This window comes from Euleptes europaea, chromosome 7, assembly GCF_029931775.1.
Source record: "Euleptes europaea isolate rEulEur1 chromosome 7, rEulEur1.hap1, whole genome shotgun sequence".
Taxonomy (NCBI): domain Eukaryota; kingdom Metazoa; phylum Chordata; class Lepidosauria; order Squamata; family Sphaerodactylidae; genus Euleptes; species Euleptes europaea.
Window position 1 is genome coordinate 66176020 of NC_079318.1, and position 15754 is coordinate 66191773.

The 15754-nt window shown below is 42.4% G+C and overlaps 1 protein-coding gene across 26 annotated transcripts in view; it reads right to left on the reverse strand.

Annotated features, from left to right (window-relative positions):
• NRXN1 (neurexin 1) overlaps positions 1-15754 on the reverse strand; it is a 1090355-nt gene that overhangs the window by 965032 nt on the left and 109569 nt on the right. The gene's annotated exons all lie outside the window — the stretch shown is intronic.

Consider the following 15754-nt stretch of genomic DNA (forward strand, 5'->3'; position numbering starts at 1 on the left):
TGTGTATTGCAGTACAAACTCTATGTTAGACACCAGAGAAGCTTAGCAGAAAAGCAGAATTCAATCCTAGCTTGAAAACGTATTTGTTCTGAACTTTGCTGATCCCTCCTTCAAATTAAGTCCTATGTGCCCATATAGACATATCACAATTAAATTGATTTTGCATCAGTTTAATTATTATGCCTTTCACCCAAAGAATGCTGGGAATTGTAGTACAGTGTGGCTATTGACACTTCATTCACAAATTCAGAGCAATGGACCACCACCCCCAGGGCTAGGGATGCCAGCCTCCAGGTGGGCCTGGGAATCCCCCAGAATTACAGCTCATCTCCAGACTGAAGAGATCAGTTCCCCTGGGAAAAATGGAGGGTGGACTCTATGGCATTGTACCCCACTGAGGTGCCTGTCCTCCCCAGGCTCCATCCCCAAATCTCCAGGAGTTTCCCAACCTGGATACGGCAACCCTACCCAGGGCTGAATAGGGAAACAGGCTTCTCATCTCACAACAGATGCTAATTTTCTTCCCTCAAGCATTTCCCCCTCTGCTCTAATCAAGGTGATTATGATACGCATTGTACCTCTGCATCCTTTACAAGTGTTCTTTACAACATCCCTCCCACCTTCTGACCGGGATAAAAAGACTCAGATGTCCTTTCCTATTAATGTCTGAGGAAGGAAGCTTTGACTCTCAAAAGTTTATATCCTGAAAATCATGTTGATCTTTAAGGTGCTACTGTGCTTTATTGTAACTGTTCTACTGCAGACCAACACGGCTACCCTCTAAAACTATCTTCTCTGGTGGAGAGCGTTAGACACCACCACCACCCCCGCTTCCCCATTAACGTTCCTCACAGAGATTCCTGGGGAGAGGTAACAGAGGATGACACCAGTTTGCGTTTCTAGTGCAACTATGCCGTGGGGGCTTCTTTCATTCTTAAAGTCTTTCTTAATGCAGAGTTGGCACCGGAGTGATAAGCTGCAAAGAAAGGGAAAATTTAGCAGGTGGACCTGTTTCTCATGTAGGTGGGAAAAGCTGCACCTATTGAAATCCTTTCCTCTTCATGACTATTCAGGAGGCAGGAGACCAGTTCTCCTCCTTGGTTTGGTCACTCTAGACTCTCTATTTTTCTTTCAGAAATCATATTTGTTTAACTGCTGGACGACAGAAATTCAATAGGCCTTTCTTCCCTATGATTGATACTGTTATTAAGGGAACCAGTGGGGTTGCCAGCCTCTAGGTGGGGGCTGGAGATCACCCAGAATTAGAACACATCTCCAGACTACAGATATCAGTTCCTTTGGATAAAATGTCTGCTTTGGAGAGTGGACTCTTCAACATTATACCCTGCTGAAGTTACTCCCCTCCCCAAACTCCCCCTCCCAATATCTACAGGAATTTCCCCAGCATGAGTTGGCAACTCTAGGACACAGAATATCAAACATTTGGAAGCAACACTGTGTTTACTTGGTTCCATATTTTTAATGAACAAACTGGAGCTGTAAGAAACCAGGACAACCTAGATAATTTCTGGCAAAACTGAGAAAATGAACAACACCTACAGGATCACGTCTAATTATATTAACTAACCATATAAACTGACATTTCCCATCAACAATGATAATGTTTCTCCCACTCAAAATGAGTAAAAGATATCATGACCCAAAATAATTTGCATATGTTAAAAACTGTAAAAAGCTGACATGACATGAAAATCCCATGCAGTTTACTCTAGAGTATTCTAACTGATTTCAGCAGAACTACTCCAAACTAAGTGGTCTGGAAATGGGCACTCCTAAACAAACTAGCTATGACCATGAGGTACATGATTTAAGTGCAAAATTGATTTTCCTGAGTGTTTCCCATTCAGAAGCTACCTTCATCAAACCTCTCAGACTTTGTTTTGCCTCAAACGTATTCCTGCAAGTAGAAATCAAGAAAAAAAAATAGCAGGTGTTCTCCTGAAGCAGTTTCCCTTTCAGTGACCAACACAGCCAACGGTGGAATGGGGATTTAAAGAGCTGTTGACTGGATAACTTGCCAAACAATTAAACCCCACTGGTGCTTGGCAACTCCTCTATTTTTGCAGTCCTAGACTGGACTCATTGTGAAGCACCAAACATGGCTAGCAGGCTGTGTGTTTGGCTTGGCATGTTATGCAAACAGGGCTGTCTGGTCTCCAATATTTCAAACTCATAAACTGGGTCTAGTGATGTCACAGATAACTCATAAAGGATCAGAATCCAGTAAGAAAAATTCTCGACACTCAAGATCAACCACAAATGCTTACAGCTTCCCTGCCCCCAAGTTATAGAGACATCATTACATACATATATCAACACAGATCAACCTTACGTACTCCTGAGCCCAAATATTTCAGAAGCACAAAGCAAAAACTAAACATGCATCATTGAAACAGGTGAGCCAAATCTCAGGACTATCAATGGATCCATAGCAGAGAAACTTATAACCAATGCAAAGTACAATACAGCTTGCACAAAAAGAATAATACCAGTATGTAAATCCCTGGTCTATAGATCTCACCCACAATCAGATCAAGGAACTCTGGAGCTCCACAAAACTGATGCCTTGAACCAGCATTTGCAAACTATGGTTTGCTAGCAGGATGTTTACTATTTTTTTAATGTTCATTTATATATTTTTGCCAGTCATTCAACTTCTCCGATTTTCACTGTTGGTTTTGTAGAAGTATGTGTATGGTGTTTACACTATACATACTCATTTTATACATACTTACAGACAATGCACATCCTTTATGCGTGCAAGGTATAATACTGATGTACTGATGCAGAAATAACACTGAAAAGGCATACATTTTATGGAGAAAATTGAGCACAAGGGAGGAAATAGTGTGAACATTAAAATTACAGGATTGATTCACACACGAGAGAACGAGAATCAAAATGGAAAGTTAAAGTTTGAAACAGCAGGGATGAAAAAATGAAATCAAATTAAAAAGTTCTGAATTGAAAAAAAGATGGGAGTGGTGCTGATAGTAAAACTATGGCTTCATGGTAGATAAATGTGTGCCAATAAAATACTGACTACCTTGAGTCCAATCTAAAAAGCTAGTTTTGGCCTTTAAAACACTATATGGACTAGAAACTGAATATCTTACACTAAGGCAAACTTAACACAGGATGGTTTACAAAACAGGGCGGGAACTGCCACGTGACTCTGTTCATTGGAACTGTCATGAGTCAGCCTGCTGAGCAACAACAGGTAGAAGGGGCCTCCCCATGTCTACAGCTACCCAGTGCAGGGGACTTACCTGTGACAGGAGATCAGCCCCAGGCGGTGCCACCAGAAAACCCTCCAGAGCCACTAGAGAAGAGGTGCAAAAGTCTCAGGGCACAGCTACATGATCAGATCAGAAGTGGCAGACTTGAAGCTCAGCTAAGGACACACTCCCAGATGATGGTAATGAGGCTAATAAGTTTCACCAAGCAGAGAATGCTGAGTAAGAGTAAAGCACAGCAGCTGATCCACTTCAGGGCTATTTAAGCAGGCCACTGTGGCTGACTCATTCTGGGAACAACTTGTTGCTTCCACTCTGTGTTGACAGTGAACTCTGGCTGCTTTTGAGACTGTATGATTCTGACCCTGGATGAGACCCTGATTCCTTGTTTGGATTATGCTTTTGGTACTGCTGCTTGGAACCTGAACCTAGAGACAATTTGACATGGATCGCTCTTGACCTTGCCTTACCGTCAGGCCTACTTAGGGTTTCCAGGTCCCTCTTTGCCACAGGTGGGAGGTTTTTGGGGCAGAGCCTGAGGAGGGCAGGGTTTGGAGAGGGACTTCAATGCCATAGAGTCCAATTGCCAAAGTGACCATTTTCTCCAGCAGAACTGATCTCTATTGGCTCGAGATCAGTTGTAATAGCGGGAGATCTGCAGCTAGTACCTGGAGGTTGGCAACCCTAGGACTGCTGCTGTACAGGACAGGAACTTAAATCATTTTAAAATGTATTTTCAATTTATTTATTTTATTACATTTCTACCCCGCTCTCCCCAACCCGAAGATAGGGCTCAGACCACTAGCCATTTGTGGTTGTCATCCAGGGGATCACTGCCTGTTGTTGTGCTTGCCTGGCATTTGAAATAAAAGGAAGTCAAGCAACTGACCGGCTGATGTGCTGTATTGAGCCTTGAGGGCCTAAACTGGACTGAACTGAAAAAGAAAACAAAAGAGACCAGCAGCAGTTGGCCATTTCGGTGTAGTATTGGTCATGTAAAACCCCACAGGTCAGGCTGTACAAAGGAAGGAAGCCAAGAAGAGACTTTCAAGCAAAGCACATAGGTAGTAGAAAATAGGGAACTGTGCCAGATTCCCTCATTTATTTTTAGATGAAAGGCTGAATGCATTGGAAGATAGTAGCTGAATGAAATTTTCATCCTGCTGTAATATTTTAGTAACTCTGCTGGACTAATTTTATCTGCTTTGTTTTACTAATCTGGCTTTATGTTGGTGTTGCTCTTTATATAACTAGTAAGCCACATTTAGAACTCCTCTGATTCCAGATTGGGGGGGGCGGGATAAACAAAACACTCCTAACAAATAATCAATAAACTACGTAAGAATTACCATGTTTTCAGTCATTATCTCATGCCCATAAGAGACACAAGAACTGAATATGACATGTACATGCCGTTTCTGAACATTGCTGGTCAGTTGAGATTGCTTCTTTTCCACCTTAAAGAGAACTACCAGTTGATCCGAAATGCTCAAAATGCACGAAGTGCTACCATGATTTATTAAATAGAAAATGTTAGCAACAGCTAGATTTCTCAGTTTTTCCTCAACTGTAAATTAAAAAGACAGTCCATCTGCTAATTTATGCATTTTGCATTTGCTATACTGCTGTGATTCAAGTAGGCAAAGTACTTCCCCAAATCAAGGAAACTGATATTTATGTGCCTAGATACATGATACATGTCACATGTCCCCTGACCGAATACCATTACAGCTAGAGCTGAGGGGGAAGAATTACTCTCCAGAGGACAGAATGCATATCATGTTGGGGTCATTGGATGACAGCTATCAAATGTTAATAACATCCCTGGAGTGTATGGATGTGGCAGTGTTAATGCCTGAATATGTGTCGGGACGGATCCTTGAAGACGAAGCAAGACGGTGGGAGAGCCAGGACCAGATGGCCGCAGCCCAGGCGAGACTGCATCAGGTGATAAGAGCAGCTCATCAATCGTCACGGCAGACAGCAGCCCCACAGTTGGGAGTACACCCCAGAGAGGGACCACCCAAACAGTCAACGCTGATGACACCGCCGAAGACATCAGCTGAGCTGAGGGGCCATACCGGAGGGACGGCGTTCTACCCTGCGCAGATGTCTGAGAAGTAAGCCCGTGGAGCTGAGCGGAGGAGTGGAATCTTCAAGGAGACACCGGAGGAACGTGTGCTCTTTGTGAAAAAAATGCTTCAGCTGTGGATCAACGAAGCATTTCAAAAGAGAGTGCCCTAATGAACTGGCAAGGAGGCGTCTGAGAAAACAGCCTGGAAATTCCTCGCATACCTCAGTTGTGCTGGCAGAGGCTGGAGAACGGACAGTCTGTGGCTCACAGACAGTGGAGCCAGCAAGGTTTTTGTAAAACATGTTTCAATGTTACAATCTAAAACGTGTTCAGCCAAAACCCATGTAAGTTTGGCGGACGGGAAACGGTTGGAGGTGGAATGTGAGGGGGAGGAGTTTTTCCCAGCTTTAAAACGCACATTCAGAGGAGTGTTATGTGTCCCAGGGCTACAGAATAATTTATTGAGCGTGTCATCTCTTGCTCAGGATGGTTTTACTGTGGTGTTTCAAGAGAAAACATGCCTGGTAAAGAAGCAAGAGGCTGTCCTGTTGAAAGGGCACATTAAACAGGATGTGTATGTGGTGCACAGTAGCCCAGAGGAGTCATTTAATGCGGTGGAAGCATTAAATCCTAAGCCACATGACGGCTGTGTGCGTCATGCCACCTTCTCTACTCTAAAGAAAACCCTAGAGGCTTTAGGGGGTGACCTTAAACTAAACAAATGCAATTCCTTCTTGGACTGCACGGTTTGTAAATCAGTCAAAAGCAGGAGAGGGCCAGTGGCAAAAGCCAGTAGCAGGGTTAGTAGCCAACCCCTAGAGATCGTTCACATGGATCTGAGTGGCCCCTATCCTGACAGTGTCTCCAAAAACAAATATGCTTTATGTATTGTGGACGACAGGACGTGTTTTGGCTGGATTTATCTCTTGAAGCAAAAGAGTGAGGCTTGTCAAACTATCAAATATTGGCTAGCCAGAGTTGAGAGACAGTTAAACCTTGAAGTCAAAAAGATACAGTGTGATAGGGGTGGAGAATTTTTATCACATTCCCTGACTCAGTGGTTGGAAAGTAAGGGGATAGAGCAGAGACTGGCTAACCCCGGGGTCCCACAAGAAAATGGAGTCGCAGAACGCAGGAATCAATATCTGCAATCAATGATGCAAGCTCTGCTGGAAGACTCACAGCTCAAACCTAGATTTTGGGGTGAGGCAATAAAGGTATCAAATTACTTAATAAACAGGTTGTGGACATCAAGCATCAATGACATTCCCTATAAGGTGTTATATGGGAAGAATCCCTCTTTGAAGCATCTGAGAGTGTTTGGGACAAAGGCATGGGTAAATGTCCCTTTGCATCAAAGGAGAAAGGGAGGCAAAAAGTCCAAGCCAGTACTTTTCCTAGGCTATCAAAATGCAGTCAAATCTTACAGGTTTGCAGATACCCAGAATAAGATTACCTTCAGCAGGTCTGCTACATTTGGTGAATCTTTTAACTGGCCAAGGCTGCATGGGGAGGAAAAGGAGCCGGAGATAGTGCAGTTGCCTTTAAGCGAGCAGGCAGAAACCCAAGAGATAAACATTTCCCTGCAGAGAACTCCCAGCAGGGAAGCTGCGAGCTCTGAGGATTCAGAAGGAGGGGAGGCGGGAGAAATGGTGGTCAGACACTCTGACAGAATTACAAAAGGAAAAGCTCCTATAAAATTTGGGTACAACTGTGACTGTGTGAATTATGTGTCAGTGCATGAACCGGCTAATTATCAAGAAATGCTTTCTCTGGGAGAAAGGTTTATGGCTTGAGGCGATGAATTTAGAAATGGAAGCTCTGAAGGAGCATAAGGTGTTCACTCCCACATCACTGCCAAGTGGATAACCGGTAATAGGCTGCAGGTGGATTTTCAAGGTAAAGAGGCTTGCAAATGGTGCTGTGCAGAAAAAAGCCAGACTGGTTTGCAAGGGATATAGCCAAAGAAAATACCTGAGCCACAATTCGGGCTGAATCAATACGATCTGCTCTAGCAGTGGCAGGGTTAAAGAAGTTAGAGGTATGGCACTACGATATCAAAACTGCATACCTCAATGCTCCCCTGAAAGAAACAATTCATGGAGCAAATTCCTGGGTTTAAACTGACAAAGGGAGCCCAGGTGTTACGTCTTAACAAATCTCTTTATGGTCTCCATGAGTCAGCAAGGAAATGGTACAATTGCTTTGACAAAGCCATAAAGTAATTGGGATTTAAACAAAGTGTGGCTGACTCCTGTCTGTATTCAAGAAGCACGGGGCAAGGCGTGTCGTACTTGATTGTTTTTGTGGATGACATTTGTATGATAACTAATACAACACAGGAACAGATACAGTTTCAGAAGGAGTTGAGTACCAAGTTCAAACTGAAATGTTTGGGACCCATTCAAAGTTATTTGGGGGTGCAAGTGACTAGAGACAAGGAAGGGTTTTATTCCTTATCTCAACCAAGCAAAATACAGCAATTGCTAGAAAGGTTTAATTTGGCAAATGCAAATGCTGTGGAATACCCAATGGTCACAGGGTATAGGAAAGATGACAGAAGGGCAAGAAGAGTGTGACAGAGAACTGTATCAATCTCTAGTCGGTAGCCTTCTCTATTTAGCTTGCTGTACAAGATCAAGCTATACACTGTCTCACAAAGCAAAATATGTCTCCAAAGCAAAGAGACTGGAAGGCTGCTAAGCGGGTTCTTAGGTACTTGAAGGGCACCGTGGATAAGCAGTTGCACTTAAGAGCAGAGGAGGGAAGCTTGACAGCGTATGCGGATACTTCCTGGGCAGACGAGAAAGATTCAAGGTCTACCAGTGGGTATATTTTGTATCTAGGAAAAGCACCAATTCATTGTGGAAGTCCCAAAAACAATCATTCGTGGCTACTAGCTCATGTGAAGCGGAGTATAGCGCCATTAGTGAGTGTGTGGAACAAGTAGAATGGTTTGTGTTCTTGTTAAATGAATTGGGTGTACAGGTATCTCTGCCAGTGAATGTGTTTTATGACAATGAAGCAGCAAAGACTCTTGCCAACGAGCAATCTTTTAGAGGCAAGAGCAAACATGTTAAAATAAGGTACCAAAATGTGTCAGCTGCAGTAACGAATGGTCGGATAACTGTAATAAAGTGTGCAGGTGAAACTAATATAGCAGATCTGTTTACCAAGGTGGTGGATCATAACAGATTCTTGCAACTGTCCAAACTAATATGACATACTTGAGAAGGAGTGTTGGAATATGCAAGGCTATCATATTAGCTGTGACAGGCAGACTTAGATGGAAGGGATCTAACTGTCAACCATAGGCTGATGCAATGGCCTGGAAAGCCCCTAGGAGGCCTGATTATACTGGCCAGATCCAGTTGAGGCCAGAGGCTGAGGTGTGGTGTTGCACCTGGATAGTGACTAAGCATGTACTGCTAATTGATGCCTGGTGGTGGCATTATGTATATAAGTGTAAGACTCTGTGAGTCTGTGTCGGGAGTTAAGGTGGAGAGAGTGTGTATATAGCACTGTAAATAAACAACTGCATTTCTATAAGCTACTAGTGGTTCTGGTGGTCATTCCTGGACGTTGGCACAATCCGCCAGCTCTCGTGTCAAAAGTACTTCCCCAAATCAAGGAAACTGATATTTGTGTGCCTAGATACATGATACATGTCCCCTGAACGAATACCATTACACGCCTTGTGTAGCTGGGGCCTGAGTAAATATAGTGGGAACTAGACTGTAAATTATCTTTTCCCCCAGGAGCTACAGCTTCAATCTGACTAGTAAGAATCTAATATCGGTAACTTTAGTTATTCATGAAGATGCATTTGATGCATAAAATATTCCATGCTTGCATGAAATGGGTGGGTGGGAATGATGAATATATGGTTAGGGGAAAACATGTGATGTATAAAAATAACAAGATGAACTAAGGACATAAAGGCTACAAAGAAAATGGTCAAATGTTCCGATTTCTAAGAGGGTTATGATAACATTATAAATGTAATTCTTAGAAAAAGCTCAGTGGAATACAATTTTCACTATACGGTTTTGCAATTGGAAGACAAGACAGTTGGTTCATCTATGTATGGCTACTACAGCAACCAATGATATAAACAAATAAATTTAGAACATCTCCACTATCTCCATGGTTTCTGAAGTCTTTGTCTCAACAGCTGTTCCAAGTAAAGAAACATTATCTGTTTATCATTCCATAGATATAATTTAGGATAGATCTGTGCATGCAGGACAATAAGGTACAAATCATGGTAGAATGCAAAGGGGGCAGAATAGACTGTATCAGTAAAGACTGCAGGGGGGTACCACTTTGGAACACTCCATCATATAAAAGGCTCTTGCAAACAGAAAAGTGCTTTATTAAGTAGAAAAAATCTTTCCATTCTTTTAGAATGCAATGCTAATTTTCTGTTTGCAGAGTCAAGACTACCAAAAGCCAAGAAGAGTAGGGGAACACAATTCTGGAGGCTTGGATCGTACAGGGGCCCAAAGAGTTGGGCAAGCTGCCACTGGAAGATAGTAGCCTCTATGTGCATAGTCTTCTGAATTTATAGTGGGGCCCAGAGGGAATCTTTGCAGTAATGTTCTCAGAAATCCTGCACAGTTATTTTGTAATTCAAGGGACCATTTCCAAATGTGATTTCCCAATGAGTTTGAAGAATGCAGTCTATTCTATCTTAGAATTCCGCCTAAAGTACATTAAGGCCAGCCTTCTTGGCAGCATTGTCTTGGCCCTCATCCATGGCTAAGGCAGATCAACAGACAAGAGAAATTGAGCGTATGAGCAAGGTTATAGTGCTCCTTAAGGTTCTTGATGTCTTTAAGGGCAGAACAGAAGGAGGGAAAGCAACCTAGAATAAATGTGCAAGTTGGTCCGCTGGCCTTTTGTCTCCAGTCAGTCAATGGTGCATTGATAAGAACATAGGAAAAGCCATGCTGAATCAGACCAAGACCCATCAAGTCCAGCAGTTTGTTCACACAGAGGCCAACCAGGCCTCTAAGAAGTCCACAAACAAGATGACTGCAACAGCATCCTGCCTGTGTTCCACAGCACCTAATATAATAGGCATGCTCCTCTGATACTGTAGAGAATACAAAGGTGATCCAAAGGTGAGGAAGAGCATTAGTTCAATACCTGCCTCGATAAAGATGAAAAATGTATAGGGAGCTGCAGTTCAGGAAGACACCACATATGACTGTTGCATTGGGTACTGTTATGCAAAGTAACAAGAAGCCAAGGTATGCAGCTCCCCATTCTATTGCAAAGTGGAGATGAAATGGGATTGGAGGAGAGGGTGAACCAGCAAGTCTGAATGGCAACTCCTGATCTCAAAACATAGATGGAACAGGTAATAGAGAGGGTTTCTGACCTCCTTTTAGCATGTGCCTTTGATAAGCACAGTTAAGAATACAGAGATGCTGGCTCTAATCACAACAAATTCCTCATTAGTGAGGTACAAAATGTTCCATATTTTGTTTCATTTCTCCATTCAGCTGTTATTTTTGTCAGTCTTTCCATTTGTTTTTGCTTGAATTCGTTGTGTTTGCATTTTCTGTTTATTTAAAAATTTTATATGCATTTTATTTGCTACCTATACATATCAGAGACAAGTGTGTATCGCTACCAGTAAGGCTCAACTTACACAAAAGAAATTAAAGATCTGTCTTTTCTAACGGGAAATATTCAAAATGGATACAAGCCGGGGGGACTGATTTACATTATTTTTCCTTTGGTGCAATGAATGGACAAAAAATAGGCATTTGATACTGGATCACATACAAATTCCTCATGCTTGGGAGAAAACACACAAAACACATCCTCCCTTGGCGTCTCCCAAAGGCCCTCTCTGGATCCTCTGGCTCACTCATTCCCCATTTGTCTATGTCCCCACCACAACTCTCCCTTTTAGATCCCAAAGCCTCCTCCTTGCATTCTCTTTTCCTCTCTCATCTAGTCCTTCTTCCTGTGTTCTTCAGTGGAAAGCACACATCCACACAATTCTCTCTTGGACTAGCCACAAGTGAAATCTCACTGGGCATATTAATGATCAATGATGTTAGTTATTGCTCAATTAAAATTTGTCAAAGAAGATATTTGAATTATTTTATTTTTACTTGCCAAATGCCTTTAAATTTCCTTTGTTTTGCCTTCAGTCTACCCATCTGTAGTGAATAAAAGTTAACCTTTTTAAAAAATCTTTTATGAGGAAAATGCCTCATCAGTTTGCAGCCTGCATTAACAATGATCCAGATCCCCAAAGGCTGGAGGTGGGAGGGATGAATGGCCACATATATGTATTTACCCCTGTTCCCTGGGCAATAAACATGTAACAAATTACCTAGGGAGGTGGTGATTTCTCCCTCACTGTTGGTGAGCCAGTATCGTGTAGTGATTAAGAGCAGCAGACTCTAATCTGGAGAACTGGGTTTGTTTCCCCACTCCTCCACATGAGCAGCGGACTCTAATCTGATGAACCAGGTTTGTATTCCCTGCTCCTCCACAAGAAGCCTGTTGGGTGACCTTGGGCTAGACACAGCTCTTTCAGAACTCTCTCAGCCCCACCTATCTCACAAGGTGTCTGTTGTGGGGAGGGGAGGGGAAGGTGCTTTTGAGACCCCTTAAAGGTAGACAAAAGTGGGATATAAAAACCAACTCTTCTTCAAACAGAGACTGAACAGCCATCAGTCAAAGACTGCTTGCCCTTGTATATCTTGTATTGAGCAGGGAGCTGGACTAATAAGACTAAAAGACCCCTCTCTATGATCCATCTCTATGATCCAAAGTATGTATGCACAGGAGTTTTAATTTCTTTGGATGGTGCTTTGGATTTTATGGTAAGGCAAGTTGTTATTTTCTCTACACTCTCAACAGCTCCAGTCATGATTTTAAAAACCTGTCGCATCCAAAGATACCCCATGTACTTTCTAACCTGAACAAATTTGCATTAACATGTATGATTACCAGCTTTCTTTCCTGACACAGCTACTCTGCCTTGAACAGCATAAATTGAGCATGGGATGAGGAATTACCCCCCCCCCCATGTAGCAGGAATAAAGTAATAGTACCTCTGACCAATAAAATATTTTTTTTAAATCAAAATCTGATCTACAACAGATTGTAGAATGTAACAACAGAAGCAGCACAAAGTTAAAAACGTGGTAAGATTCAGCAGACAATCACAAATATACACATCAATGGTAGTACAAAGCTGTCATCTACTGATCATAAAAATGTATCAATAAACAATATGTAACATCTGGAAAAAAGGATTCACACATAAACCTTCAGCTTTCAAATTGCTGCTCAAGTAATTGGCCACCAGGATGCTGGTCAGCTAGCCTATTTCATCTGGTCTTAATCTCAAGGATATCAACAGTCTTTAAAAAGATCCTGGTGGATACTCTAGGATAGTGTTTCCACCCATACACTGATCTCCTCAATAGAATGTAAAATTCCAGTGGCTGGAAAATTTACAATTATGAATAAAAAGAGTTAGTTCCCAATGAGAAAATAACCAGTTTCAAAAGTGCCACATCGTAATAGTCACTAGGCATATGCATTATTGATATTGTTTTAAATATACATTCAGGTGTGCAGATGGTATTTGGGATTTTTCAGGATACCAGTAAATGAGTCCTGAAATCTTTGAGAAATCTTTGGGAATGTACAGAAATATTCAGGGCAGCATTTTATGACTCCTAGGACTATCTGCTTCAATTTTACAAGTGTGCCAATGTCAATGACTTCTTGCCAGGTCTTGATATTGGCTTGCCAGGTAGATTTGGTATGGATTCTCTAGCTTGAAATTGGCTCTGTTGGTTTTGCAACAACTTTCCTTGCTGAGGTTGGTTTGCATTGGATTCTCTGGTTTGACATTAGTTGTGGTGGGCTGGCTACATTGCCCCATGGTTCTGCTGAAATTCTCTGGTTTGATACTAGTTCTGTTGGGTTTGTTGGTTCTGTTTGCACTGGGAGGCTTCTGGACAGTGGTTGCTTGCTCTTGTGTTTTTGACTATTGGCTTCTTGCCCCTGGAGAAAACATGGAATTTTTTCCTCCAGAGGAGACAATGGAGGATGGCTGCTGGCACCTTGTTCTGGGGCCCATAGAATTGGACCCCTTGATCCAATTGACTTGAAACTGGTGGGGGGGGGGAGAGTCTTTAGTGGACAGGTACAATCAGCATGTAAAATCTACAACTTCCACAGATGAACCCTAAGCCACAATGCAAATAATTACTTGCCACACAGAAGCCTTTTTCCATTATTTTCTCTGATAGTTTTACTATCAAAACATATTAAGCTGTTAGTTTTTACAGATTCACTATGCTGAATTTATACAGTTCTGCATATGAGTATAGCAGGGAGTGAAGAGCTCAAAATCAGAGATTAGTTTGAAGAAAACTGACTATTCTGGCAGAGAAGTCAATACATGCTACCTCCTTTTTTTTGGCCTAAAAAGAATTCCAAGCAATTGTTGCATGTGTTGGGAGGAGATGCTTTTAAGGAAGAATGTTCTGAGGCAAACCAACATAATTTCAGTAAGACCCACAAAACTTCTCAGAAAAATTTCTTGCATCCCTAGGCACCCAAGGGAGAGATTTAAAGAAGCCTCTAGAGGATGGATGCTTTTATTATGCTAGCCCTATACTTTATATTGGGAGGATTTGCACAGATTTAAACTAATTCCTCCAATATCCTGCTCTATTAGTATTCTGTGTACATTTGCAAACACTGACCATTTTCCCACACTGCACATAAGATGGAGACAAAAGAGGAACAAAATGAGTGAACATCTGTATTCACTGGACACAGCCCCCCCCCTCCAGAATATGCACCATGCAGCATACAAGTGCTTCCTACACAAGGAGAGGCCTAAGGTCAACATTGCAGTCTTCATTTCGTCAACTACTTTCACTTTGGGTAGCATTCTCCAAAGGCAAATCTGCAACCACCGCCATAGTGGGAAGGAGGCAAAGTTAGGTCCGGCTGGCACCACTACTGCTACCCGTTTTAATTTATTGTGACCACAGGAGGGACTTGCTAGGAGTAGCACACATCACTCTCTCTCCAACCTCCACAGTGACTAGGTTTTCCAGGCTTATTTGTATAAGATTCAAGCATCAGTTCTGAACGATCCAGAGGCACCGCTCCCCTGGCAGCATGAGATGCTCTCATTTTGCCTTCAGGAGATTCCTTTACTGACTGCTACATCTGCAATGTTGGCGATTAAAAAAAACACACCCTTCAAAACTGTTTCTTCATTTAGATGCTGTGTTTTCTCTGTTTCTGAGTCCCATCTATTCTCTACGGCTGTGGTGTGCCTATGCCAGCACAAATGCATTTAGCAGAAATCCAGAAGCCTCAAGGAAGGGGAACACAGTATGACAGACGCTGACTTGAATTTTAGCCCAATATGGTTGTCTTCCATGTAGTCAAAAACTTATGGCCGGTTTTCATCTTTTCCAAGGCAGTTGCTCCATTGATTCATTGTCCCAGCATGCCTTTATGTGATCCAGGCAAAACTTCCTCTATCTTAAAGCAGACACAAACTGAAAACTAGAGCATTGAATCATGCCCTTTGTCAAAATGTTAAAAATGAATGGCCATCTTAGTGTAGTGTTGTGTTTACATGGACCATGATAATTAATTAGTAGGATTTCTTTCCAAAAAAACTGCCCCTGCAGCATGGGGACCTTGATGAGTAGAATCTGGAGGTATTAGGTAAATTGGGGGAAGGGGGTCAGGATACATCATGGGTAGAATCTGGCAGAATCTGATGTTTGGTTATTTTTCAGACTCTCACCCTATGGATAACTTAACAGAATACTTCTTTACTGAGTAAAATGCTAGGTTGGTGGCAACCCTATTGTGTGTGTGTAGAGTGCCATCAGGCCACAGCGAATTTATGGTGGCCCTATAGGGGATTCAAAGCAAGAGACATTCAGAGGTGGTTTGCCATTGGGCATCTCTGTTAAAATGACACTGAATATTACTGGTGGTTTCCCACCCAAGTACTAACCATAGCTGACCCTGCTTAGCTTCTGAGATATGATGAGACTGGGCTAGGCTGGACCATCCACATAAGGGTGCAACCCCACTGGATGATCCCAATATTTTTCTAACACAAAACATTTACACAGCATCATGCATTTCAATAGTGTGTGTGTGTAAAGTGCCATCAAGTCGCAGCCGACATATGGCGACCCCTTTTGGGGATTTTGTGGCAAGAGACTAACAGAGGTGGTTTGCCAGTGCCTTCCTCTGCACAGCAACCCTGGCATTCCTTGGTGGTCTCCCATCCAAATACTAACCAGGGCTGACCCTGCTTAGCTTCTGAGATCTGACAAGATCAGGCTAGCCTGGGCCATCCAGGTCAGGGCTATTTCAATGATGCAACATAAAAAAA